General features: G+C 37.7%; 1 long non-coding RNA gene and 2 pseudogenes across 1 annotated transcript; all 3 read left to right on the top strand.

Annotated features, from left to right (window-relative positions):
- Positions 1-227: 227 nt before the first annotated feature.
- LOC149188736 (uncharacterized) lies at positions 228-27357 on the top strand. The gene is made up of 2 exons (XR_016255833.1): positions 228-623; positions 26921-27357. It is a non-coding gene; the product is annotated as an uncharacterized LOC149188736 (long non-coding RNA).
- Positions 8513-12783, top strand: LOC149188738 (coatomer subunit alpha-2 pseudogene; annotated as a pseudogene).
- On the top strand, positions 10777-12783 carry LOC149188737 (coatomer subunit alpha-3 pseudogene; annotated as a pseudogene).

Below are 27357 nucleotides of genomic sequence, written 5' to 3'. Positions count from 1 at the left end.
TTAAACATGTTAAAAGCTAATTAAAATATAATAATAGAAAAATCAACCAATTTTTTTTTTTACATACTATAATAATTCAAATAATTCTATTTAACAAAAATATATTAAAAATCACCATAAATTAACATTAATAAATAATTTTTATAAAATCCCAATTTAATAATAAATAATTACCTAATTTATAAATGATTTATGTATAATCTTAATTTATATCAATTTAATATGAGTTAAAGAATTGAGATAACCCATTATCCCACACACGTTCATTCCTTTGCCCTCTCTTCATTTGCGAAGCCGAGGACTGTCACAATACTTGCAAGAAAGCATTTGATACATCCACTAGATAGCCACAACAAGCGACAGAGCAAAGCTATCTGTCTAAATACTTGTTCATAGATTCTCTCACATTTGATTCGTATCAAACAGTTCCGCAGGGGGCGAAATGGGAGGAAACCGGAGACGCAGCAGAAGCGACGTCCCCAGGGGGGCCGAAGCCCTCCTCATAGAAGATGTTACGAGGATTGCAGGGAGTGCGATCAATACAGGGAGCGAGATAGGTTCAGAGACATGCGCTCCACTCTGCCCACTATCCTTCTGCTCCAAAATATTTCTCTAGACGCGAGGTTCGTATCTGTTTTCTTCTTAGTTTGAGGTTTCATACCCAGTAATTTTAATGAAGTTGTCTTAAGTCAGCCATTTCTGGCTATACATTTTAGTCATCGAACGATGTATTGGGTCTTCAAATTTTTTTTTTAAGTAAAAAAACCATTAAGAAATAGACTGTGGTTTTCCATGTGTTTTTTTCAGAGGTCTCACTAAAATCATCAGGGTCTGATAAATTTAGGGTTTGCAGTTTTTTGGTTTATTTTAAGCTTCGACAATGACAATGTAGTTCTGTATGCAACCTCATGACGAAGAATAAGTTTCCACGTTGAGTAGATAGGGTCGCTTAACTGCCATTTTGTAGTGGTACTTTAATTAGATTGAATAACTTGGCAACCGGCCCCTGAACTTGGGGGTTTGCAAGGGTAAATAATTTTCTTAAAGAACCTCGGGGAACGACTGCAAGGGTAATGATTTTCTTAAAGAACCTTGGGAGCTATTTTAAGAGAATAATAAAATTTGCGGGAATTAAGACGAAAAATACATAACATCATGCAAAATGGATGGTTTCTTATAGGAAACCTATCTCGTTTTACTAATTCAAATGATACTATTTGAAATAATCCTAAAATTTCCTTCAAGTATAAAACGACCATAACTAGCGTTTGCGAATTTTTTATTAAGTTTGTATTTTCAGTTTTAGCAGGGGTTTCTTCTGTTTCATTTCCAAAGTGGCTTAAGAGCGTTATCAAGACATGAATGGCTGGTAGGATCAGTATGGTCCAAACTTTGAAGGGTTGCCAAAAATATAGTAGGTTTTAGCTTTTTGTTATCCAGAGGGCTATCAAAAATACATTATGTTTTACCTTCTGTTGCTAGTTATCCAGATGCATTTATGAACAACATTTTGTTTCCAAAGGGTTGTAAACGAATTTGAGGTTTTAACTGTGCTGTTAGTTATTTTGATACATTCCTGTACATTCGTCAACACTTATCTTATAGCAAAAATGTTGAGGAGTTTGTGTATTATTTGACACTTGTTCCCACTGAAATCAAAGAGATCATTGTATGCTCCTCACCAAGGAATTGATTGTTAGTTTCTTTCTTCAAGTGTTCCATCTTAGCAACAAAATAATGAGAAACCAAATGATAAACTAGCATGAAGGATTGTAACAGGATTTGGATTATTTTTAAGGGTTTACTGTTAATGTGAAAGTTAAAAATCCCATCACTATACCCCAAATAAGTCAAAATCAAAATAATCAAAGAATTGAAGGAACTCAGAATTAGGAAATGTTAAGCAATGAATTTCTATAAATGGGTAGGGTAACAGTCCAGGAAGTGCCAAAAACTCGGGGTAGACTTTTTATGAAACTGCATGAAATAGGGAAAATGACAAGAAGTTGATTCCAACAACTTCTGCAATTTCGACTTGCCCACCAGATTTTTCTAGAACTTCAACTTGCCCAACACATTCTTCTGCAATTTCGATATGCCCAGCAAACTCTTCTGCAACTTTGACTTGCCCAACAAATTCTTCTGCAACTTCCACTTCCACAACAAATTCTTCTGCCCATCAAATGTAGAAACCCTAACACGAGAGAGAGAGGCCCAAAAACTTAGATCTAGTTCTTCGCCTTCCTTTTCGTCCTTTTACCAGCTTCTATCTTGAGAAGATCGAACTTTCTTTTGGTGAGCCACAATGAGGTTGAGTTCCTTCTTATTTATAGGCTTGTGAGGGGTACAAATTGCTCTCTTTAGGCCGACTTGCCCCTTCATGTAGGTCAACTTGATCTTTGTGCACGGAGGATCTTTTGGGTCTATTTTGAGGGCCTCTCGGGGATCCTTTTGAGAATCACTTTTTCAAAATCGTCGAGAATGCGGTAGATGATGGGGTTTAGAAACAAAATTTATGTGATCAGTAGTTAATGGAATTATTACTGTCTTGGAGGTCAACAAAGCATATGACTAGGTTGCCTAATAAGAGGAGGCAACTTCAATTTTCAAAATCCATAGGCAAATTCAGTACATAAATCTATTTTCTCTCATGGAAGCTATGGGATATTTAAAACTTAAGCATAGAAATCTAATTGCTTGGAATAATTGGTGAGAAACAAACAAAAAGAGTGAGTTCTAAATGTTCAAATCCAAAATTGAGATTGCTATGATCTTGTATTTCATTTGTATATGTTCAATCGCCAAAGAAAACTGGGAAGTGATAATTGATGAGAAATAATCACGTTATGATCAACAAAGTAAAGTTAGTTGTTGGGAGTAGGTTGCTTGAGCAATATCTTAGACATTCAACTAAATAGGTCACAAAGTTCATCATTATGAACATGAATGTAGGAAAGATGCACCTTTTTGGTTGTGCAAAAAAAATAGATTTATAATTCAAAACCGTAGAAATTTTATCACGTATATTGAGAATGTTTATGTTTAGAATTAATAACAAGGTTCCAATTCATTATGACAAAATTTTTCCAATTATTCAAGACAAACTCAATTAATTATCAATTTAATAATAAAAAATAATTTCCATTTTTTTCCTTATTACTTTATAAAAGGGATATTGTGTCCTTATTCAGTTTGTGGAAGGCAGGGAATATGATTCTCAATACGACTTAAATGAGCGTTTTGCTATTGAATATGGCGTTGAATGAGCTAGAATTCCTTGTGGATTTCCAGTATTTTTGTTGCCAACTCCAAAATTCCTGCAAAGGTGGACGTTAAAGCTTTTTGCCAAGAGATTTTCCATCATCCAGAAAAGGTAAAGGGTCTGCTGGACTTGTATGTATCAACCTTTGGTATCGGGGTCAGGGATGAGATCCTGCCATTCATTTAGCTCCAGTTCATTCTCTATTGCTTGTTACTTCAATTCATTCTCCCAACCCGAAATAATATAATGAGCCCGTGGGTGTGCATTAGTTAGATAAGGCTTTCAAGATTAAATCATTGTTATTTCTACGACCTCGATTTCGGGTGGTTTGAGGTTGAGCTTGAGTTCTTCCACAACCACAACCCTGGCCTTGGCTACGACCTTGACCACCCCTTGCATTTCTCCCTTGGGACGAAAGAGTGAGGAGAAAGAACTTTAGGGAAATTATTGGACTTGAGGGATGCACTTTGGAGGGAAGGTAAATATGATAGATGCACTAACAACCCAACAGACTACAAACTCAAAGAGTTAGAGACCAAACCAACAGCGAGATACTAAATGAAAATTCATTATATGGCAATATACCTAAATGTCTTTGTGTTAAGGGTAGAAAGCTCCTTGAGAATTAAACAAACTCTACTACGAGTGATGCCCTACCAAAGGCTATCGAAATAAAGCGCAGGAGTTTGTTGGCAAGGAAACATAATGCAAAGAGGTAAAGGGACTAGGCTAAGAGGGATTGGTCCTTCAACTTGCTTGGTTGTTATTGGGCAATATGCAAAGCTTTTTCCCCTTCATGATTTGATAATTCCATGTCCTTTAACACAAATCAACAACAACAGAAAGAACATTCCCAAACACCTCCTAAGATTCCCATAGAATACATCGGGATCAACACTATATTCAATGACATCATCAATTTTCTTCAGTGCTTTCATTATGGATTGAATGTGAAGAGATGATCGTATGCTCGAATGGAGGTTTGCGCAAAGCTGATTCAATGCCATTTGCAAACTCTCCTTGATTTGATGAATTCAGTGACGCGTCGTGTAAGCCAACCTCAAGTGGATACAGCTACCCAACTTTTTGATCCTCTTCACTCGTGCCCAACATAACAGTGTGAAATTATCACAATCTAAAAATTTGAAAGTATGTATAGTCTACTATAAGGGGGGCTTCTAATGCCCCCACAAGTTGCCACGGCGGGGGCTCTTAACTCCCCCAAAAGTTAGTACGAGGGGGGCTCCCAACATCCCCAAACATTGTTACAAGGCGGTTTTAGACCACCCTAATAAGTTGCTATAAGGGGGGTTGTAAGCCGCCCTTGTAGGTTGCTACGAGGGGGGTTTTAAATTGCCCCCATAGGTCAATTTTCAAGGGGGTTTCAAATCGCCCCCAAAAGTGAATTTTTGGAGGCGATTTACAGCCAACCTTGAAAGATGACTTTTGAGGGCTATCGCAATCACCCCTAAAAGTCACTTTTTGGGGTTGGTTCATATCTCTTAAAAGAACTTTTTGTTTGTCCTCACAACGCCCTTAGGCTAGCCCACCTGAAGGACCCTCACACCTAATTGACCCAACTTTTGGGGCTTGACCCTGGCGAAGCCAAGGAGAACTGAACCAACGCCTCATAATAGAGGGCCAATGACTTGGCAGGGGGGCTTCACCAACCATTTGGGCTACCCATCAACGCTATCTCTTCAAATACCTTCCCTAAAAGGCTTGACATTTAGAGGTGATGCTTTGAAGGGAGGGGGGGGGGCGTCTAAAAAATTGCACCCAAAAGTCACTTTTCAAGTTTGGAACCCCCTTTGAAAAGTGATACATTTGGGGGCAATTCATCTCTCTTAAAAAATCGCTCCTAAAAGGCTTGACTTTTAGAGGTGATGCTTTTAGGGGCTGCCGGGGGGTGGGGTGAGTGAGGGTTTAAAAAACTGCAACTAATGCTAAAACCGCTTCTAATTCCCACTTTTGGAGGCAACGTATGGCCCCCCCAAAAGTATTTTTTGTAGTACTGGTAGTTATCATTTTTGTCTCTAGAAGTCATTCTTTTTTAATGATTAACTATACTTTGCTTCTTTATAGGATCTCCTCTCAAGAACATGTTTCAACCAATTCTCAAGTTCGTTCTTCAAATTAATTTTTAATTATTTTTGAGATTTATACTTCTCTAATCTTTTGTAAGAAAAGGACTTTCATTTTATACTAGCAAGGTGATTCCTTGAGTTAGAGGAAAGGAATATCCTTCCCTCACTAGTAAAGGGATTTCCTTGTAGAAAAGGAAAATGATTTCCTTTATTGAGAGAGCTACAGAATTTTCCTTACCAATGCTGATTGCATTACCAACATATGCATTGTCAACATAAATAACACATAAATGATCATAACTTGAAGAGTTTCTTTGAATTCACTTACCTCAAGTTTCTATGAAGAGGAACTATCAAGACAAGTGAGGGAACCCAACCTTAAGTTCTCTTAAGAAACAATAATCCCCTAATTGACAAGCCAATCTAGAAAGTCTTCCTACCCAAATAATAAAGGCCTCTATCTTTTCTTGATTAACCATGATGCCTATTGATGTAGTGACGATATCAAGATATTGTGTCATTCCCTCCACGAAACGACTGAATGAGCTTTGTAGTGAGAGCAAGGCCATCTATAAAATTCACATTAAGCAATTCTCCCCATAAAGGAGGGGAATGCCTCAAAATGTTTGTTATAAATAAGAATCTTAAGGAGAAATAATAACGCATCACTACAATACCACATAAATATGGGGCAAATGGTTTGGATCGTTCATGACATTGCATGTGGGGTTTGGTCTAGGGTTTGTACTGGTTCTGTATGTTGATTCAACCCCTTTTATGGTATATAGGCTGGAAGATCATTTGCAATGTCGACCAAATTCGAGTGCCAGAGTAACTGGGTAGAGGGGTTGAGCTTTTATATGAAAAGGCCATCGATCCTGGCTAGTCGTCACGATGGGGTTATTCAGTTATGGCTGTTATCACCTAGATTGACCTCAGGCTGAAGGGAGGCAATTCTAAGGTAACCATAAACCAAGCTTAGCCTAGTAGCTAGCCCTACTAGGCCGGGAGAAGGCTCTCTCTGTAAGGTCTCAGTCAAGATGACTGGATCAGGTAAAGGATTTTAGGTTAGGTATAGTAGCACGAAAGGTTTTGATTGAATTTGTTGGTGTTTTGCTGGATCAGATGGAGCTGGGCAGTTTAGGTCTGGGAAATTAGGTCATTAATGTAGGGTGTTCTATGGGGTGAGGTAGGCATAGGCTTTAGCACTTTAGGCTTAATGGTGTGAGGTGTTTAACATTGATGAGGAGCTGAGGAGGGCATGTGACAATCATGGATCCTTATCAAACAGTAGAAAACATGAAATATTGAATGATTTCCCAAGGTAGAGCACTGTTACAATGGATTCTACCCATCAAACTTGATATTATTCAATAAGAAGCAATGAAATGAATGATGGCATACATAAAGCATATAAACAAATGATTACAAAAGAAGAATCTGTCCTAAAACTCCATACCACAGAGATCCCATAAAAATAGTTGCAAATCTTATTAATCTCCTTGCCAAACTGCTTACAATGATGTACAATCAAGCTCTGAGCATCCAAGTGAGTCCAACCCACACACTGATTGAGAAAATACATGATATAGACCCCCAAACAACTAATCCTAGCCTCAGGGGTCGAATTCCATGAGAGGAGGAGTCAGTGGCACAAAAAGTTGAGCAGACAGTTGAAGACTAGGATGCTGAAAGCCTGAAACTGAAACATTCCTAGTATGAAGCAAACTGATTCATTCATCTCATTTAAGCTTTTCATCTAATGTATCTACCCTAGGTAACATAAATACACTTTAATTACATCATGATTTTAGATTACATTAGTGAAAAGATTAAAATTCCATAGGTGAAAAGCAAAAAACCAAAGAAATAGTGAAAAATTGCGCTGCTTGTCAAGTGCGCAGCCCCTGAAGGAAACGTGCAGCGCCTCTCTTGGACAAACGCACAACGCCTTAAGGAAATGCTCTGCGTTGACTTCAAATCAACTTTTGAGTGCCTTCTCGATGTCCAAATTGGGTGTGGGATAGCTCGTTGGAAAGCTCGTCGAGTCTACTTTCCAGAAAATCTTGGACGATTGATATAGGTTTCAATGGATACATTTTTATATCCTAGAATGGTGGGTGTCTAACACCTTGGTGACATGGAGAGGGTCTTGAACACATTGGTGTTGTGTGAGTCCCTCATGTATTTTGACAAAATACACATGGATCAACTAGGAGATTACCTTTAATTGCTCTGTATTGTAAAATGTCTGGAAATTACACACGTCTAGTGGCAAGTTTTGTAGTGGTGTCAATTGGGTTTAGCTTGGGTGGTTGGTAAGAAAATGTTATCTTTCCCTGTTTGTGAATCAATTGTTGTTTGGAGCTCTTCTTCATGAGCTATGAGGAATAGAGTCAATTGTTGTTTGGAGCTATGAGGAATATCTCAGTGTCACTACCGGATGGAGGGTGGGGTGAGAAATTACACGCAAGGAAAAAGGTCGCAAGGTAATCAAACTGGTATACCTAGTCTAAAACCTTCTGAATGGGCAGGGATTGGGCCAGATGACAAGTCCTTGGTGATTTTGGCAGGCTTAGAAATGCCTCTCATAGTGCAGCCACTTAGCCAAAGGGGAACGGCAAGAAAAAATCCCACCCTCTCCCATCCAAGGAACAAAGTTATTTTAGAATTGGTAGGTTTAGCGAAGCTTCCCAGCCATGTAGCTTCTTATGTAGACATTGTGCATGTATATTTAGGACATCTAAAGAGTAGTGCCTTCGATTGTAAATGATATTAACTGCAAGTCATCTGACATAACAGTCAAAAATACAATTATGAAAAGTTGTTAACTCCAATTTACTTGTTAATGTTACAAGGAATGTCTTTAAGATCAATATATGGAACTACAATATGCACCGCTGCCTATATCCGGAGAGTTAAGTTCCACAATGAGTATCCTTAGATTGTCAGTGCCAATGATGAACAAACAAAAACGATATGGAACTGGCAATCTTGAACTTGTATCTGACCTTACTGGCAACATTTTTTGTGTAATGTGTGTTTCTTTTCATCCTAAGGAAGATTTGTTCATTTGAAGCCCCTTGGATCAGACTGATTGTGTATGGGATATTTGTGCTCCGAGGAGGAAAACCGTCTGCTGATGATATTAAGGTTGACACAAATGAACACAGATATTTTTGGAGAGGGTGATGCTGTTGTCAAATATGTTTTGGAATGTCATGACCATGGAGTGAACTGGGCTGCTGCTTTTCATCCCAGCTTGCCATTGATTGTGTCAGGAGCAGATGGTCACCAAGCAGATTGAATGGCATGCAGATTCAATTGCTTGGTGAAGTTATATCTATTTCATTAGAGATATATTAACTTTTTTTTCTTTTATCTTTTTCTTCTGTTACTCCTTTTTATTGAGTAGCATCTCAGTTTGCATGTAATTCATTTGTGAAAAGTTAGTTTGTTTTGTTCTCGAATACCAAGGCCTGGCAAGTTGGATAATTTAAGAGGGCATGTGAAAAGTTTGTAGATAATTCGTTTGTGAAAAGTTAGTTTTGTTCTCAGAGATCAAGGCTTGGGAAGTTGAATACTTTAGGAGGGCACGTGAAAAATTTGTAGATAATTCATTTGTGAAAAGTTAGTATGTTTTTTGTTCTCGGGTACCAAGCTTGGGAAGTTGGATATTTTAACTTTTAAGAGGGCATGTGAACTATATGTCTCGTGTGATGTTCCATCCACGCCATGACATTATTGTTAACATTTAGAAGATAAAAGTATCTGAGTTTGAGATGTATCCAAGTATTGTAGAGGTGTCCAAACATTTCGTAGAGACCATGATTGCTTCTAGATCCTTGTAGCACATCTTGATATGAATCTTCTTGCTGTTGGGCATGACCGTGGGATGATTGTTTTCAAGTTAGAAAAAGAAAGATCTGCTTTTGTTGTTTATGAGGGCACCCTACACTGCAACAATGACCATTTTTTGTTTGCTCATCAATTTGCTACTCAAAAATACTCTCAACTTATACAGATAAGTAGGGCTGGATCCATGAATTGGATCAAGGATGATGATCATTGTTGTTTAGCCCCATGGAGGATGTTGTCCTAATATGTTTGGATGTTGATGGTGGGTGATATGAACTTATTCTTGGGCCAGAGGATAGTGTTGGGACTTGGGAGAAGTGACGCAATGCAAGAAGAAAAGACAACGACTTGGAGGACCTGCTGCCTTTTTTGCTTGCAATCAATCGGCAGTCACTGACATGAGTCATAACCAAGTGATAAAAATCGCAGAAATAAGGTGATCAAGAAGTCTAGTTGTCCAGTAACTGTGGATACAATTTTCTGTGCAGGAACATAAAACCTTCTTCTTGGGCCAGAAAATAGTGTTGGGACAGAAGAGTGACACAATACAGGAAGAAAAGATAGCAACCTTGGTTTGCAACAGAGGATTGTATCTGGGGACCTCCATACTCCATTTGCTAAATACATTTAGTCAGATGACATGGAAAATGTAGCCTTGCTGAGCAAGCATGCAATCATCATTGGAAGCAAGGAGCTTGTACATTGTTCTCTACATAAGATTATTTGTGTTAAAACTTAAGAGTGGTGCTCGGGGTGACAATTGTGCTTTGTTGTCTTCCAAACAGAAACTGTGGTCTTATTGGAACACTTGATGTTCAAGTATGTATACTGAAGGTGTCTGAGAATTCTGTCAATTGCATGAATGAGTTGGAAATAACCGTGTCATACAGATTGATGCATGAGTATATATTCAAGCTGGCACTGATAAAAAGGAAGTATGACAATGTTATGAGCATGATTAGGAACTGATTTGTGGACAGGCAGTGATTGCTTAGCTGCATCTGAAGGGCTCCCAGAAGCGGCTCTTCACTTTTTCAAAGATGAGAAGGCATGATTTAACTTAGCAGTGTAGGGTGAAACTATTCAAATTGATGTTGCTTCTGCAAAACAGAGAGATGTTGAGGTCACTGGTATACACTTGGAACTGAGGCCCTTTGGTAAGGAAATGCTGCCATTGTTGAATATGCTTACCAAAGATTAAAGAATTTTGAAAGGCTTTCATTTTGTATCTTGTCATGGACAATATTGATAAGTTTTTGAAGATGTTGGGGGTTGCATAAATATAAAATGATGTTATGGGTCAGTTTCACAATGCCCATATGTGAGTGCAGCAGTTCATGGGCTTACAGAGATTGCTGATATGCTTGTACTTAATAGTTAGGTGGCAATCTGCCCACTCTGCCATCTGGAAAGAAATCATCACTTATTGTACCTCCATCAATTTGTTGCAATCATGAATGGCTGTTATTGAGGGTTACCAAAGGCCTTTTTGGGGGTGGGTAGCATAACACAGGGGTTGCAGTCCATGAAGAAGAGGATGAAGGAGCTGCAGCCAATAGGGGTTAAGACCTTGACACTTCTGGTGGGTTGGATAATGCAGGGGGTGCAGTCCATGAAGAAGAGGATGAAGGAGCTGCAGCCAATAGGGGTTAAGACCTTGACACTTCTGGAGTTGCAAAACAAAATGGCGAGGTTGTATTGGTCGGTGATAGAGAAGTGAGAGGAGACAATGACGATGAGGTAGGATGGGATGTAGAAGATTTGAAGCTCCCTACAGATGTCTAAGCTGCAAATGTTGCAGGTACAACTCATAATGTCATTAGTTACGCCATCACCACGTATGCCAGTAATTCAAATATGGATACACAAAATCTTTTCTTGCAGGTGATAATGCAGCTGCTAGTAACATTAATATGGCGATGCAGCTCTCAAGTCAACAACTTGGTATTAAGAATTTCACTCCATTAAAAGTTAAAACCTTTGTTTTTGGATCTTTACATGGGCAGCCATACATACCTCCCTACATTTGTTTCTGCACTGTGGTCTTCTTAGCAATAGAGGGAGGCTGGAGTGAGACTGCTAGCTCAAATGTCAGAGGTCCATGAGCTTTGGTATTTAAGCTTTTTCAATTAGATGAGAAACTTAGACTAGCTTACAAAGCCACAACAGATGGGAAGTTAGCTTACAAAGCCACAGCAGGTGGGAAGTTTAGTGAAGCATTAAGGTTATTTCTTACAATCTTGCACGCAATTCCAGTTATTGATGTAGATTCCATTTAGGAGGTTGAGAAGCTGAAGAAATTGATTGGAATTGCTAAAGAATGTGTTATGGGTGTTCAAATGGGGGTCAAGAGGAAGTTAAAGATCATACTGTTGAACAACAAGAGCTTGCAGCCTATTTTACTCATTGCGACATTCAAAAAGTCCATTTGAGGTTGGCTTTGCTGAACACCATAGGTGTTTGCTAGGGAAATTCAAGTTTTCGAAAACATAAAAGCTTGGTTTTTCAGTACATTTAACTACAACAACAAGGTCTTCAGTGTTCACCATATCATCATTCCAGTTGGAAATAAAACACTAGTGATAATTTCTTTTCTATTCACTAGGGATAATGGCCCTTTACAATCCCTGCACAAAATGCTAAATACGAGACAATACTTACAGCTGTTAGCTCTGTATAAACTGAAGTCCCAACATGCAACAATTGTTGTTCCTTTAGCAGCTCCAACAACCAACTCCTTGGACACCTTGGACTGCTCCTAGTGACTTGGCAGTCCTCCTGGCATGCCCCCTGTACACTCAATCAGCAATCTGCCCATCAAGCAGTTCTTCAGCTACATCCTGTAGGCCATGGTCTGCTTTCAGTCCTCCTGTAGCAGACTTCAAAGCCTTGGCCTACTCCTTTAGTCCTCAGCCACCTTGCTGTAGCAAGTTCACGCCGTCACCCCCCCTGCACGGAACTCCACAGGGCCACTAACTTGGCTTGATAACTGCTGGCAAATGAGCTCGCTGCAAACCATGCAACAAAGGCCCAGCAAGTTCTGTAGGCATGTTGGAGGCAATTGCAGGATGCTAAAAACACTGAATTATGACTTCAGAAATCCTTTTGTTGTTTTTGGAGCAACTTTTACACCTCTATACCATGGTAAGAAGTATGTGTCCTGTCCACATTGTACACCACACTTTATTCCAATCATAAAGGGAAATCTATGTGCTATATGTGAGCTTGCAGTTGTGTTCTGGGTCTTTAGCTGCAGCGCAAGAGAAAGGAAGTTAAGGATGATACTGTTCAACAGAAAGAGCTTGCAGTTTATTTTAGTCATAGCAACCTTCAAAAATTCCATTTGAGGTTGGATTTGCTGAATACCATGGTTGTTTGTTATAAGGGATGGAGCTTTAGTACAACAGCTAACTTTGCTTGATGACTATTGGAAAGTGAACCCCTGCAAACCATTCAACAAAGGTACAAGAAGTTCTGCAGGCATGCGAAAGGCAGCTGCAGGATGCCAAAAAATTGAATTATGATTTTGACTTCAGAAATCCTTTTGTTGGTGGTGCAGCAAATTTTACACCTATATACCATGGTCAATCAGAAGGATTGTGTCCTGTCCATATTGTACAACATGCTTTGTTCCAGTCATACAAGGAAATATCTGCCCTATATGTGAGCTTTCCATTGTGGGTTCCGATGCTTCTGGTTGCTGAATGTGCATCTTTATTTCAAGAAATTTCATTACCCATGCATATTTCCATATCAATATTGCACTCTCTTCCTTTGAGAGCCATGTTGAGAGATATGGCAGGACAATCACTAACAAGTCTTGGACAGACTTGAGGGTCTTCTTAAGAGACCGGAGGAGGCTATTTATTGATCACTGAAGTGACAGTAGAAGTAAAACTTTCCATGTTTTTTCATTGTTTACAATTTGAAATTTCAGTGTGTTTTTGCTTCCCTTTCTTAGGAAGTAAAACTTTCCATGTTTTTTCATTGTTTACAATTTGAAATTTCAGTCTGTGTTTTTGCTTCCCTTTCTCAGTCTCAGACAATAAAAAGTGCCAGTAATTTAGCTTTAGGTCTGGAGAATTTTTTATAGAACCCCCTGGGTGTTTATCCTATCTTTATCATGCAAGTGTTCTAGTGGTTTGTCTGAGTGGAAACAGGCACTAGGGTCTCATTATTCAACATCAGAAAGCAATGCAATTGTTTGAATGCTTTTTCATATGTAGGTCCTGTCAGAATCAGAACTGGTCAAGTCGCCCCATTGGACTGGGCATGGTTTTGAACCAGCCTGCTGACTAGACTGGTACCTAACCAGTACAAACTGGCCCTAATTGGCTGGACAAGAGACTTAAATTTTTATGAAATTTCTGAATGAATTTTCTTGTACATGCACAACAAAGTTGGTTTATTCTTTTGATGATGACTATAGATGCAAAGTAAACATTTGTGAATTTTTCTTAATGCCTGGAAATAACAATCCTCTTTTAATTATGACTCAAAATTTATAACTCTTAAGTTGTTATGTGTTTGAATGAAAACTATTTTACAAAATGCTTAAAAGAATTGGTTTGCATCTACATAACAGTATTCATGTCTATACTTGTATGTTGGCCATAGGGCTTTAGATTTGGGTTTCTATCTTTGTTTACACGCGTATTCTAAGTTCAGAACATAACCATCACTTTTACACTAGAAAGGCTTGGAAATTCTATAGCCAGCTGTTTGTGCTACATGCACTTGAAAAGATGTCATTTATTTGCTGAAACCAAGGCATCTTTTAATGCAATTGACTCACAGCAGGAAGGAAAGCTGTGACACAATTTAGATTTGCATTATTTGTATATTTACCTGTCTATATGCTGAAAATTTAGTAGTGGGGTATATTGTATTCACGCTGCCTAGGAAACTTACACCATGTGGCCTCATTCCTAATCTCAAACTAAACCTCGCAGCCAAACACTGCTTCATCTCAGGAACAAATTATAAGGCCTTTAGGGCTTCAACATCTAAGACTCTTTGGTCTTCTTTTTTCTTTGGAGGCAAGGTCGTTTGAAACTCAATGCATGTTATATTAGGATCCAAGGGACCAAACTTGGCGTATAAAGAAAAAGCACTACTTTCTACACATGTTTTTATTACCAAACTAGGTGCACCAAACCTTTTTTAAATCCCGAACACTAGTAGTAAAATTGTAGCATTTCATAGTAAGCCGCTTTTTGTAGCTGATATTAGAGGAAGAGATTGCTGCAGCAGCAGAAGGAGAGATTACCATGGGAAGCAGAGGGTTTCAAGAAACAAAGAACTGATAAGGGGAGTAGGTCATTTTTTCAGATCGAAAATGTATCACAAAAGGGTTATTTGGGCCCTCAAGGAAAAGAACGGGGGCAGTTTTTCCCAGCATGCTAAACAATCGAAAATTTATCACAAAAGAGGTATTTGGGCCCTTAAGGAAAAGAACGAGGCAATTTTCCCCAGCATGCCAAACAACCGCAGGTGCCCAAATCCGATGAAAACCCTCCCAAATTCTATCCTGTAGAAGACGTGCTTGATTAGACCCACTTCCTTTTCACACAGTAAATCAATAGTTTGTTGAGTACCTAGATACCCAAAAACTGAGATTGCTAAACCTATCAATCGCAATTCTCAAAAAGAGTAATGGAAAATTGGGAATCCAAGGCCTATGATGAAAAAAATCTTAACCTTATGCTTGGTGCCTGCGTCAGAGCTCTAGAATAGTGAAGACAGAGGTAACCAATGGGGAGAAGAGGAACTTAGGTCTTTCAATGTTGTACAATTCTTACACATCCACGCTTCGTTAGGTAAAAGTTGCAAACATGATAGAGCTGTAAACTCTGGAATGCATAAAAAAGGAGCTAGAAAATCCAAAAAAGAGCGTAACCTTGTTGCATAGATGGCAGCTTCAACATTGCCCATTACTTCACTCAGTTAAGCAGCACCCTGTTCTTGGCACTGTCCACATTGCAAACACCAACCCTGATATTGAATCCTTTGGATAAGAATTAGGTTACAATCCTTTTTCCGTTGTTTTCTGTGGCACCTGCAACTAATACCCTATGCCCAGTGCAATAATTCAATGCCGAAGGTATGGTATGGTGAATGGTGATAAACTGACCAACGACAAGGAGAAGGGTACTGTTAAAATTGGCAACTAGGGCCAAACTACATGTGGGTCTACTTATTCATGGCAGCTTATATTTTTCCTAGATTCCTCTCGTCGAGAGGTGTAGGATTGATCTAAAAATCATCTGATTCCAACATGTATTCATGGAGATATGAATTTAATTGTGTTATGTGACAATTCGTCAAGGTCGGCGAACAACCAAATTACCCCATCTATCTTCAACGTTTTACTATAAATAGAAGAGGTTTGCAAGTCATTTGAGACACACACTCACACCTCTTGTGATCTCTTCCTGCCCACTTGTTTGGGTTTTAGTGGAAGGAAGAGTTCCTAAGAGAATATGTTGCCGTAAGAGAAGATTCCCTAGCTCCTAACGCTGGCATGGAGATGAAGGCCTAACACAGTTATGAAGATAGGCTTTTAACGCTGCCTTAAAGCCCTGAGCCCTAGCTGCACACATAACGATGTCAAGGAGGGTAGTGAAGTGTAAGTCCTCATAAAAGAGGCTTACACTCAACTTAAGGATAAGCCTAAATGCCCTAGCCGCTGGTCACAATTTGTTGTTACAAGGGACCCTCAAAACGCAGTAAAAGAGAGCCTTAATCTGATGTCTGAACAACTCCTAATGCCCGCTGTCATAATGGAGACTCTATCCACTGAATTGAAATCTATAAGCTGACCTAATTGTAGGGAATACACAGTCACCCTAACATTGTCCTTGAGTGCCCTAAACATTGTGGCTGCAGTCAAGGAGGATGCATATACTTAGCCTTCTATATGCTACTCATACGTTGCCCTAAGTTGCAGGAAGGAGGCCTAGAAGAAGCCATAATCTCAAGCCTGAAGAAGACTTAATTCGCTATCATAAATACAGCTAACGTTGCAAAGGAAGCCTAGCAGCGACAATGTTAATTACCACTGTTCTAAGGCATAGGTAAGTTGGGGGCAACTGTCTCTATATTAGAAGTTTGAGGGTATCGCTACCATTTAAGAACTTGGTAGCTAGCTGCTTTGCTAGGTTGCAAGCCATAGCAAGCAGGTAAGGCTGTTCCATGACAATATTGATGAAAGTGCAACATGAATGGTACAACATCGTGCAACATGAATGGTGTAGCGTAGTGATGATGAAGTGCAGCATGATGGGTGCAACATAGTGATGATGAATGGTGCAGCATAATGATGATGAATGGTGCAACATAGTGCAGCATGACAATGGTGCAACATAATGATGATGAATGGTGCAACATAGTGCTATATAGTGCAACATAGTGATGATGAAGTGCGACATGATGGGTGCAGCGCAATGATGATTGTATGTAGTATGATGAGTGCAACATAGTGATGGGTGCAACTCAGTGATGGGAGCAACACAGTGATCAGAATAACTCAGTGATGGGTGCAGCACAGTGATGGGTGCAACACTGTGATGGGTGCAGCATGGTGATGGAATCACCTTGGAGAATCAATTGAAGTAGTATGCCTTCACTTGAGTTTAAATCAACTACGTCATGTGTTATATTCTTAGTGAAGATCTCTGTTGAACTATTGAAGAACATAAGAAGAATTGATCAAGGGTTTCCCCACATTGGGGTTTGTCCCTGGATGGCGCCACATCTTGTGTCCTCTTGTCTTGGCTTGTTTTCTGCGATTTATGTTTATGTTATATGTGCATTTTACTATCATGCTAAATGTGATTGCTAATCTGGAATTGTTATTGAGCTAATATGGAAAATTGAAGTAAATTTGCTCTCAGCATAGAACATACCTAAAATCAACAGGTACAACTTGCTAGAGAGGAGTAGAAGGTTTCAAAACAGGGCGAAGGATGCCATAAAGTGCTGTAGAAACACGCAGGTATGAGAAAACATACCGAAAGCAATTTGGACAAATGGAAAATTTCCATTGGTTAGAAGGGCGAAATTTAGTCTTTCCCATTGGCCAGGGGTGAACAATGTTTGCCCACCCCAAGCCAACAAAGAGAACGCCTATCAGCGTAATTATGTAAGAACATGTACAAAGTTATTTTTAAAATTACTAAATTTAGATGTAAATTGAAATGTATGGTTTTTATTTTTTGATGGCTCTAAGTTGAGTTCATGAGCAAGGTCTAGATGCACTCGTAGAGATCTTAAAGGATACAAATATTTGATGTCTTGTCGCTTGTATTTCCCATGCACAAATAATGTCACTAAGTATGAGGCTTTGATACAATGCCTTAAAAAAGTGATAGATTTGGATGTTAAATAGCTCCAACTAATAAGGATTTAGAAATAGTTATCAAACATTTAGGAAATTCGGTTCATTGTATTTTAATCACCTTAGGAATTATAGAGATGAGGCATGGTTTATTATTTCTAATTTTGAAACATTCAATATTAATTATGTACATTAAATTCAAAATGCAAATGCAAATTAACTTTCGAACACAACTCCTATATTTATACCATTGGGAAACTTTTCTATGGACATGTTTTCTAATGAACAATTTTCCAGACCTTCTATACCAAACAATATTACAAACTAGATATTTTTTGCTGATGATGCCCCTATTTTAGAATTCCTCACATAGGGAGATACTTTTAGGGGATCAACCATTGATGAAAATTGACATTGCGATCAATAAATTAATACATTGCCTCTAGATGCAAAACCAAAGAGTGAGAACTTATTTCTTAAATATGTGGTTCAAATCTCTGTAACAAATAATACCCACAAAATATTAATCTAGGTATTGGATACGTGCCTATTGAGAGGGCTACATTTTTTCATTTCCTTAAGGATTATAAAGACTTTTTTCTCGTAGAATTACACTGATTCAAAAACCCATGACACTAAAATCATTCAGGATGTGATAGCATTCAAGAAATATATAATCCTATTCAACAAACATTCCTAGATATGTATTCAACAATATAATAACAAATGAAAATGAATATAAGAGGAAAAATATTTTTTTATCATTCATCATTCCCTATGGGTATCCAATATGGTACCTGCTAGGAATAAGAATGGAGAAATCGATATTTTCATTGATTTCAAAAATATCAATAAAGCATTAGATAAATATAACTACCTTGTTCCAACCGTGGAACACATCCTCTAGTGTATTTTAGGTTCTAAAATTTTGTCTATGTTGGATGATTTTTCTAACACCCCAATTCCAACCCCTCAATTGTAAATAACTTGTACATGCAAAGATTAGGCTAGTGGGGGTATCATGCCCATGTGTATGTATGTGTATATGTTTTGGGACCAGAGTATCGATGTGCATATGCTTTTATATGTTTTGAGGCTAAAAAGTCTGGTGTTGCAAATATGATATTTCATGCACACTAATAAACACATTAGCACTGCAGACCAAATAAGATGAAAAGATTATGGGGGGTAAGACCCCATGTGCATACAAAGTGGGTTTCATATAACTTAATAATTATGATAAAAGTGCATTGGCTTCTTAAAAAAGTCCATGAAATGACTTGAGGGGTGTTAGGTGTCAAAAAACAAATATGCAAATAAAAGTATGTGTGTGGGAGCTACTAAGGGTTAAAGTTGTTATGTGCTTATTTGTGCTAAAGAAAATCTAACATTCGTTAGATTTCTTTCATCTTACAATGTTGTTATTAGCAATACACTTGTGTATGATAGAATGAAATCTAGCATATGTTAGCTTTCTTTTGCTTGATAATGTTGTTGTTGGCAATAGGCTTGTGTTTTTGTTTTGCTAAATGTAAATATAACACATGTTAGATTTTTTTCAACTTACATTGTTTTTATGTGCTTGTGTTTGAGCTATAAGGAAATTTAGCATGCACTAGATTTCTCTCACAATGCAATGTTGTGGTTGGAAATTTGGTTGTTTGTGCTAGAAGGAAATATGCTAGAATTCTTTGACCTTGCAATGTTGTTATTGGAATTTTGCATGTGATTGTGTTAGAAGGAAATTTAGCACACGCTAGATTTCTTTTATTGCAATATTGTTATTGGCAATATGTTTCAGTTTGTGCTAGAAGTAAATTTAGTGTGTGTTATATTTCTTTAACCCTACAATATTGTTATGTTCTTGTGTTTGTGTTAGAAGGAAATCTAGCACGAGTTATATTTCTTTCATACGGTAATGTGCTTGTGTTTGTGCTAGAAAGAAATCTAGCATGTGCTAGGTTTCCTTGCCATGTAATGTTGTTGTTGTCAACATGGTTGTGTTTGTATTAGAAGTAAATCTAACGCGAGCTAGAATTATTTCACCTTACAATGTTTGTGTCTGCATGTGTTTATACTAGAAGAAAATCTAAAACACATTGATTTTTTTCACCTTGCAATGTTGTTATTGGCGATGTGCTTATCTTTGGGCTAGAAGGAAATATTGCATGCACTAGATTTATTTCACAATGCAATGTTTTTGGAAATATGGTTGCTTGTGCTAGAAGCAATCTTTCAAAACTTCGACTCCAGTTCAGAAACCGTCGAGGGTTAGCTCCGACTTCGACTCCGACTCCAGTTCAGAAACGATCGAGGGTTAGCTCCGACTTCGACTCCGACTCGGTATCGACTCAACCGGTTTGATTTCAATGACTCGGTAGTTGTAAAAAATACATTAAATATATATATATATATATATATATATATATATATATATTTTTTTTTTTTTTTATAAAAAACATAATTTTGAATATTTTCATTCATGTTTCCAAACAGAAAGCTTTAGAATATAGAGAGAAGACAACATATGATGAAAGTAGGCTCATGAATATATCCATTATATCAAAATGGCACCTAGTGCACTATCCATTACAAAGTTCATACTTAGCCACCACTGGCAGGATTCTTTTCTGCCTCAGCCTAAGGACAATCACTGGACTACAACAACAATAATACCAATTCTCTGCCCCTACTGAAGTCTCAAAACGTTTGCCTTTTTAAAAACATTGTATGGCTCAATGCATTGTTTCAGTTTTCTAATTCATGCCACTAGGATAACCATACTTCAACCTTGTAATTTTCAAAACTTTCTCACAACGATAGATTACTTTAGGGCTATAAATATTCAATAAAGAACAACCCAACCATTGATATGTAGGAGGCGGAACAACTTTTGACAAATGTGCTTTAGGATTTTTGTCAAAGAGGCTAGCCGACCAAGTTGTTATCGAGCCAGCCGAGTCATTACCGAGTCGACCGAGTTGTTATCGAGCTGACTGAGTCAATGACTGGCTCGATAACAACCCGACTAGCCATTCCGTTTCGGCCGCCGAGCTGACCCGGCGAGCATTGGCTCGCTCTGACTTGGCCGAGTCGGAGTCGACTTGGTCGTTTTTTAAAACAATGGCTAGAAGGAATCTAGCATGTGTTTTGTTTCCTTCAGCTTGCAATCTACTTGTGTTTGTGATGGAAATGAATCTAGCATGCACTAGACTTCTTTAGTCCTACAATGTTGTTATGTGCTTGTGTTTGTGCTAGAAGGAAATATAACGTGCGTTAGATTTCTTTCAAATTGAAATGTGCTTGTGTTTGTGTTGGAATTTTTTTTTAGCACAGGCTATATTTCTTATACTCTATAATGTTGTTGTTGGCAACGTGCTTGTATGTGTGGTAGACATAAATCTAGCACTTGCTAGATTTCTCACTCTACATTGTTGCTATGTACTTGTGTTTGTGCTAACAGGAAATTTAACACATGTTAGATAGATTTTCTTTTACCTTGCAATGTTGTTATTGCTAACATGTTTTTGTTTGGGCTAAAAGGAAACCTAGCTTCTGCTAGATTTGTTTTGTCTTGTAATGTTGTCATTGGAAATATTTATATGCTTGTTTTAGAAGTAAATATAATGCAGACTAAATTTTCCTCACCCTACAATGTTGTTATGTGATTATGTTTGCATTAGAAGGAAATATACTATGCATTATATTTCTTTCATCTTGTAATGTTGTTATTTGCAACGTGCTTGTGTTTTTGATAGGAGGAAATTTAGCATGTGTTAGATTTGTTTTGTTTGGTAATGTTGTTGTTGGCAATATGTTTGTGAAATTGTACTAGAAGGAAATCTAGTATGTGTTATATTTTTTTCATAATGCAATATTATTTTTGACAATATAGTTATTTGTGCTAGAAGGAAATCAAATGCCTTGCATTGTTTTTATTTTGCAATGTGTTTCTGTCTATGCTAGAAGGAAATCAAATGCCTTGCATTGTTTTTATTTTGCAATGTGTTTATGTTTATGCTAGAAGGAAATTTAGCATGTAATAGATTTCTTTTTTTCTTGCAGTGTTGTTGTTGACAATATACTTGTGCTTGTGATAGAAGTAAATCTAACACATACTAGATTTCTGACACCTTGCAATGTTGTTATGTGCTTGTGTTTATGATAGAATGAAATATAACACACATTAGATTTCTTTTAGCTTACAATGTTATTCGCAATGTGTTTTTGTTTGTGCTAGAAGAAAATCTTGTGGGTGCTAGATTCCTTTTTCCTTACAATGATGTTATTGGTAATATGCTTGTGTTTGTGCTAGAAGTAAATCCAACATGTATTAGGTTTCTTTAGCCATACAATAATGTTGTTTACTTATGTTTGTGCTAGAAGGAAATATAACATGTGCTAGAGTTTCTTTTACCTTGCTGTAATGTTGTTGTTGACAACATATTTGTGTTTGTGCTAGAAGTAAATCTAGCATTTCTTTCACCTACCAATGTTGATATGAGTTTTCTTTTTTTTTCTTATGCTTAAATTTCTTTCCCCTTCTAATGTTGTTATTACTTTCTAGCACATGTTAGATTTCTTTCACCTACCAATGTTGATATGAGTTTTTTTTTGTTTTTTGTTTTGTTTTGTTTTTGTTTTGAATTCGTTCTTTCTTTCTTGTAATGCTTAAATTTCTTTCCCCTTCTAATGTTGTTATTGGCAATGTGCTTTTGTCTGAACTAAAAATAAATCTAGCATGTGATACATTTAATTTTCTTTGCAATATTGTCATTGGAAACGTGTTTGTATTTTTGCTGAACGTAATTCTAACACATGCTAGATTTATTTCACCCTATAATGTTTCTATGTGTTTGTTTTTATGCTGTTAAAATTGGAAACTAGGGCTAAACTCCACGTGGGTCATCTTATTAATGGCAGTTGATATTTTTCTTGGATCTCTCTCATCGAGAGGTGTAGGTTTGATCTAAAGATCATCCGATTCTGATAAGTATTCATGGAGATCTGAATTTATTTGTGTTATGGGACAATTCGTCAAGATCAACGAACAACCAAATAAACCCCACTTGTGCCCAACGTTTTAGTATAAATCGATGTGGCCTTCAAGTCATTTCTACACACACTTGGAATCTCTTCCTCTCTACTTGTCTTTGGGTTTTAGTAGGAGGAGAGATCCTAAGGAATAACACTGCCCTATGGAGAAGCCCTAACGCTGCCCTATGGAGAAGTCCTAACGTAGCCTATACGCTGCCCTATGGAGAAGCCCTAACGTAGCCTATGAAGAAGCCTATACGCTGCCCTAAGGGTGGTATGGATCTACCCTAGCCGCAAAAAGTCTAGAAGAGAACAATGAGGAGTTAGGAGGATATTCCAGGAGGCCGAGGAGCTGTTGAAGAAGGCCGCAACCCACATCTTGAGGTTGGGAGGCAGGGGGATTGTTTTGGGGTGGTTAGGTGAAGGAATATCCCCTAGAAGGGCTGCCGCAACTAAGGGACAACTTGCTGTAGCAAGCCACAATAGATAAGAGGAGGCCGAAGGATGGAATAGGGGTTGGAACAACCGAGCATTGCAACCAAGGCTTTCCTCCCCTATTAGAAAGGCAGATGCAGTTGTGGAGGGCTATTCTGGTCACATTTTGAAGGTTGTTAGGACTGTTGTTAGAATGCCCTAACCAGTCCAGCAATGCAGCAAATAGAAAAGCCCCAAAACAATGATGATGATACATTGAAGCAACATGATGATGATATATTGCAGCAACATGATGATGAATGCTGCAGCATGATGGTTATAGTGACGAAGTGTATCATAGCATAATGAGGGGCAACACAATGGTGAGGTGCAACAATATGATGTAGCAAGTTCATGGTGCTGCAGGTAGCACATTGGTACAATAGCATGCAAGGGACAACAAACTAACATTGGGACAGTTGTATGGTACTTAGTAGCAAGTACACCAAGCATGCAATGGTACAGAAGCATGCAAGGGACAACAAACTAACATTGGGACAACTGTATGGTATTTAGCAACAAGTACACCAAGCATGCAATGGTACATCAACATGTAAGGGACATCAAACTAACATTGGGACCACTGTATGGTACTTAGCAACAAGTACACCAAGCATGCAAGGGACAACAAGCAAGCAATGGGACAACAAACATGGACAACATGGTTCAACTATGACACATGGGACAATAATACAACATTAAGTGCAGCAGTCATGAGGTCCAGCATTGTGATGATGGGTGCAGCATGGTGCAACACGGTGAGGTGCAACATGGTGCAACACGGCGAGGTGCAACATGATGACGAGATGCAACACAATGATAGGTGAAGGAGTCACTTTGGAGAATCAGTGGAAGCAGTATGTCTTCAACTGATCTCATGCATCGTCTTCTTAGAGATGATCTATGCTCTCATTTAGATAAGTCAAAGTGTTGACTTTAGTTGTATATGTACTATCTCTCTGTCTCTCTCTCTCTGCTGAACTATTGAAGAACATATAAGAAGAATTGATCAAGGGTTTCCCCACATTGGGGTTTGTCCCTGGCTAGCGCCACATCTTGTGTCCTCTTGTCTTGGCTTGTCTTCTGCGATTTATATTTATGTTCTATCTGTAGTTTACTTTAATGCTGATGTGATTGCTAATTTGGAAAAAATATTGAGCTAACTGTGAAAATTGAAATAAATTGCTCTAGAATAGAACATACCCAAAACTTAACATGGTATTAGAGCTGAGATGAAGACAAAGCCCAAGCAAGAGTGAAAGAGCAACCACCAAAGATAGCTAGGAAATGACAAAATGATCAATGGATTCCTCATCCCTCTTCTAATTCACCAAGGGTGAAGTCGAAGCAAAGAATATTATCAAAATGGCGCAGCGGAAGTTTCTGATGGCCTACCTGAAGATCGCTTCAATGGGAAGTCCGAATATAAGGGTGGAAGGAAAGGTAGATGCCTTGGTTGAAATAAGTTCGACCATTATGCAAAGGAGTGTTCGACTGGCAGAGACACATCACTTGATGATGATAACAATCATTCCTGGGACATCTTCAATGATCAAAGGAATGACAGGACACAACCGACTCTTTAGAGAAACCAAGGAACCCCAGGTATGAAGAATCAAATGTTGTTTATGATAAGATAAAGAAGTGTTATCTTGTATTGGCCCTCTCCTTCAGATTCTTTGGGAATCTAGCTTATTGATTGTGGTGCTTCAAGGCACTCCATCGGATAGAAGGTTGCTCTCTCTCTAATTTGGTATAGATGGAAACATTCATGGGATTATACTTGGAGCTGATGTCGCCTATCCCGGAAAGGGTGTTACCCCTCAATTGAATGAGGGTAACTCGATTCATTTACATAATTTCTTTTATGTACCTGATCGCAAGAAGAACCCGGTGTCCATTTTGGCAATGTAAGTGCAAGGTTTCTGCGTGGCATTCATCGATGGAAAGGTATGTGTTTGAAAATAGAATTTTCAAGGATGCTTTTACTCGTGGGTTCAGGGTTGGCAATTTCTATCAAATTGCAGAAAGTCCATTGGGGACCATGTCAGTTGACACATAACACCAGAGGTCTATGAGTCAAATGATGACAGGGATCCTTGAATTCAAAAGGAGCATGAAGGTACATGTCTGAGATGTACCGAAGGAAAATCTCACAAGTGGACCATTTCCCTCATGTAGCAGGTCCATAGGTTTGGAACAACTCGAGGAGGTTTGAGATTCATGACCAGGAATCTCATGTGTGTAGGTGGAAGAAAGCCTTCTATGGCTTGAAGCAAATCACCCCAGGTTTGATATGAGAGGATTGATAGCTATCAGATGAAGCTGAGATTCACTGAGAGTGAAGGCGATCCAAACCATTGTTTGAAGGTTATGGATGATAGACCTCTCATACCGGTGCCTTCTGAGAACAACCTATTTCTGACAGGTGCAGACCCTCTCACTTGCAGAAGTAAGAGGGAGTTGGATTCCGGATATGGAATGGTAAACTGCAAGCCCGTGACTACCTCGAGGATCTTAACTTTCAGAAGTTATATGGTGGTGACGCCGGACCAGATTTGGGAAATGGTTCTGAGTTCCATAAACTCATTTGCATTGATGTTCTTGGTGAACTTCTGTTCGGATATATGTTTTGCAATTAGCATGGTGAGCTCATATTTGGTTGAGCCTCACTGGATTGGTGCCAAGAATCTTCTAAGATATCTTTGGGGCACAATCTCTCATGGATTGAGATAAACTGTTGGAAATATGACGCTGCATGATTATTCGAATGCTAACTGGGCACCCAGTGTGGAGGATCATTAGAGCACTTCTCAGTGTTGGTTCTTTTTGGGTTCTGCTTCGATATCATGGATGAGCAGGAAACGTAAGTCAGATGTTATAAGCACCACCAAGACCGAATACATAGCCACGAATTACATTTAGAAGTACCTTAAGATGAGCGATGTCTATTTCATGCTATTATATATATGACATCATGAATTATTGCTTTTATTTCACAACACTAATAAAATAATTGTTGATTTGGTTTGTCATTACTAAAAATAAAATATTTCTATTTTATTTATTTTTGGTGAGATATTGTATTGATAACAATTATTGATTTGAATGGTCATTTAATTTTTTCATATCAAAATTTCCCATGCTATAGAAATTTTTACAATGGATTACATTATATGTAAAAATTAATAGATAATCGGTCTATTTGTTTGAATTAGATCATTACAATTATTTGTTTCAATCGTGGTTTAAGTTATCATTATTCCTCTTAGAAATTAGTAATGTGAAGGATGACCCATTGCATTCTTATAATTTTTTTTATTCCATATAAGTTGAAAAACTATATTAGGTTCTACGTAGCACCAACAATAAACATACAATTTGTACTAAAAGAAGCACCAAAAGCAACTAAGGTAGAGACTCTAGAAATTAGCATATAATTAATTAGGTTTGAAATTTAAAAATTGTATTATATTGTATGTGAAAGTTAACATATAATTAGTTTGTTTACTTGCACTAGACCGTTGTAATTATATTTTTCAATTGCAATTAAAGAAATCCTCATAAGTATTAAAATCAATGATTTTAATGGTGGGTCAACGCTTTCTTAGAGGAATTGTATTTCATACAAATTAAATAAAGGTACTAGGTTGTATATATAAATTAAACATATCATTAGTTTGTTCATTTTAATGGGGCCATTGTATCTGTATTTTTGATTACTATTAACTCGTAAAATTAATTCCCTTTGCATATAAATGGAAACAATTCATAATAAATATTAACATCATTTTTAATTTGGTAGGTGTTTATGTCCTTAAGCAATGAAGTGTAGATATTTTAATATCATACATGTGGTTGCAGTGCAGATGCAGATGGGCATTACTAGAAGTCAAAAGATGTTGATATTTGAAATGGAAGGAGTATTCTTCAAATCATACACCAAAGATGAACACAATTTTCATATTCAAAGAGAACTAGATTGATAGTTTGGTGGTAGGTCTTATTTTTTAAGGGCCATAAATATTAAAATGTTGCTTAAAAAATTATGATGTCACAATATGGACATTAATGTCAATGACAAGTACATCCGAAAAGTACTTGAAAAGTCAAATATTGATATAGAGTACTTTAAATATGCATGGGACAAGTCTCATTGTTATTTGCAAACAAAATTGGAAGCATGGAGAACAAGACAATTTTATGAGAAAAAGTTGACTGATGTGTGGTCCCAATATGGAGATAATTATAAATAATCAAATGTATTGCTAATAATACAACAAAGCATACTTTTCAATTCA

Source organism: Pinus tabuliformis, chromosome 3_1, assembly GCF_031772625.1.
Source record: "Pinus tabuliformis cultivar Carrire ecotype Pingquan chromosome 3_1, CPIR1, whole genome shotgun sequence".
In the NCBI taxonomy this organism is placed as follows: Eukaryota; Viridiplantae; Streptophyta; class Pinopsida; order Pinales; family Pinaceae; genus Pinus; species Pinus tabuliformis.
This window is presented reverse-complemented; position numbering and strand designations above follow the sequence as displayed.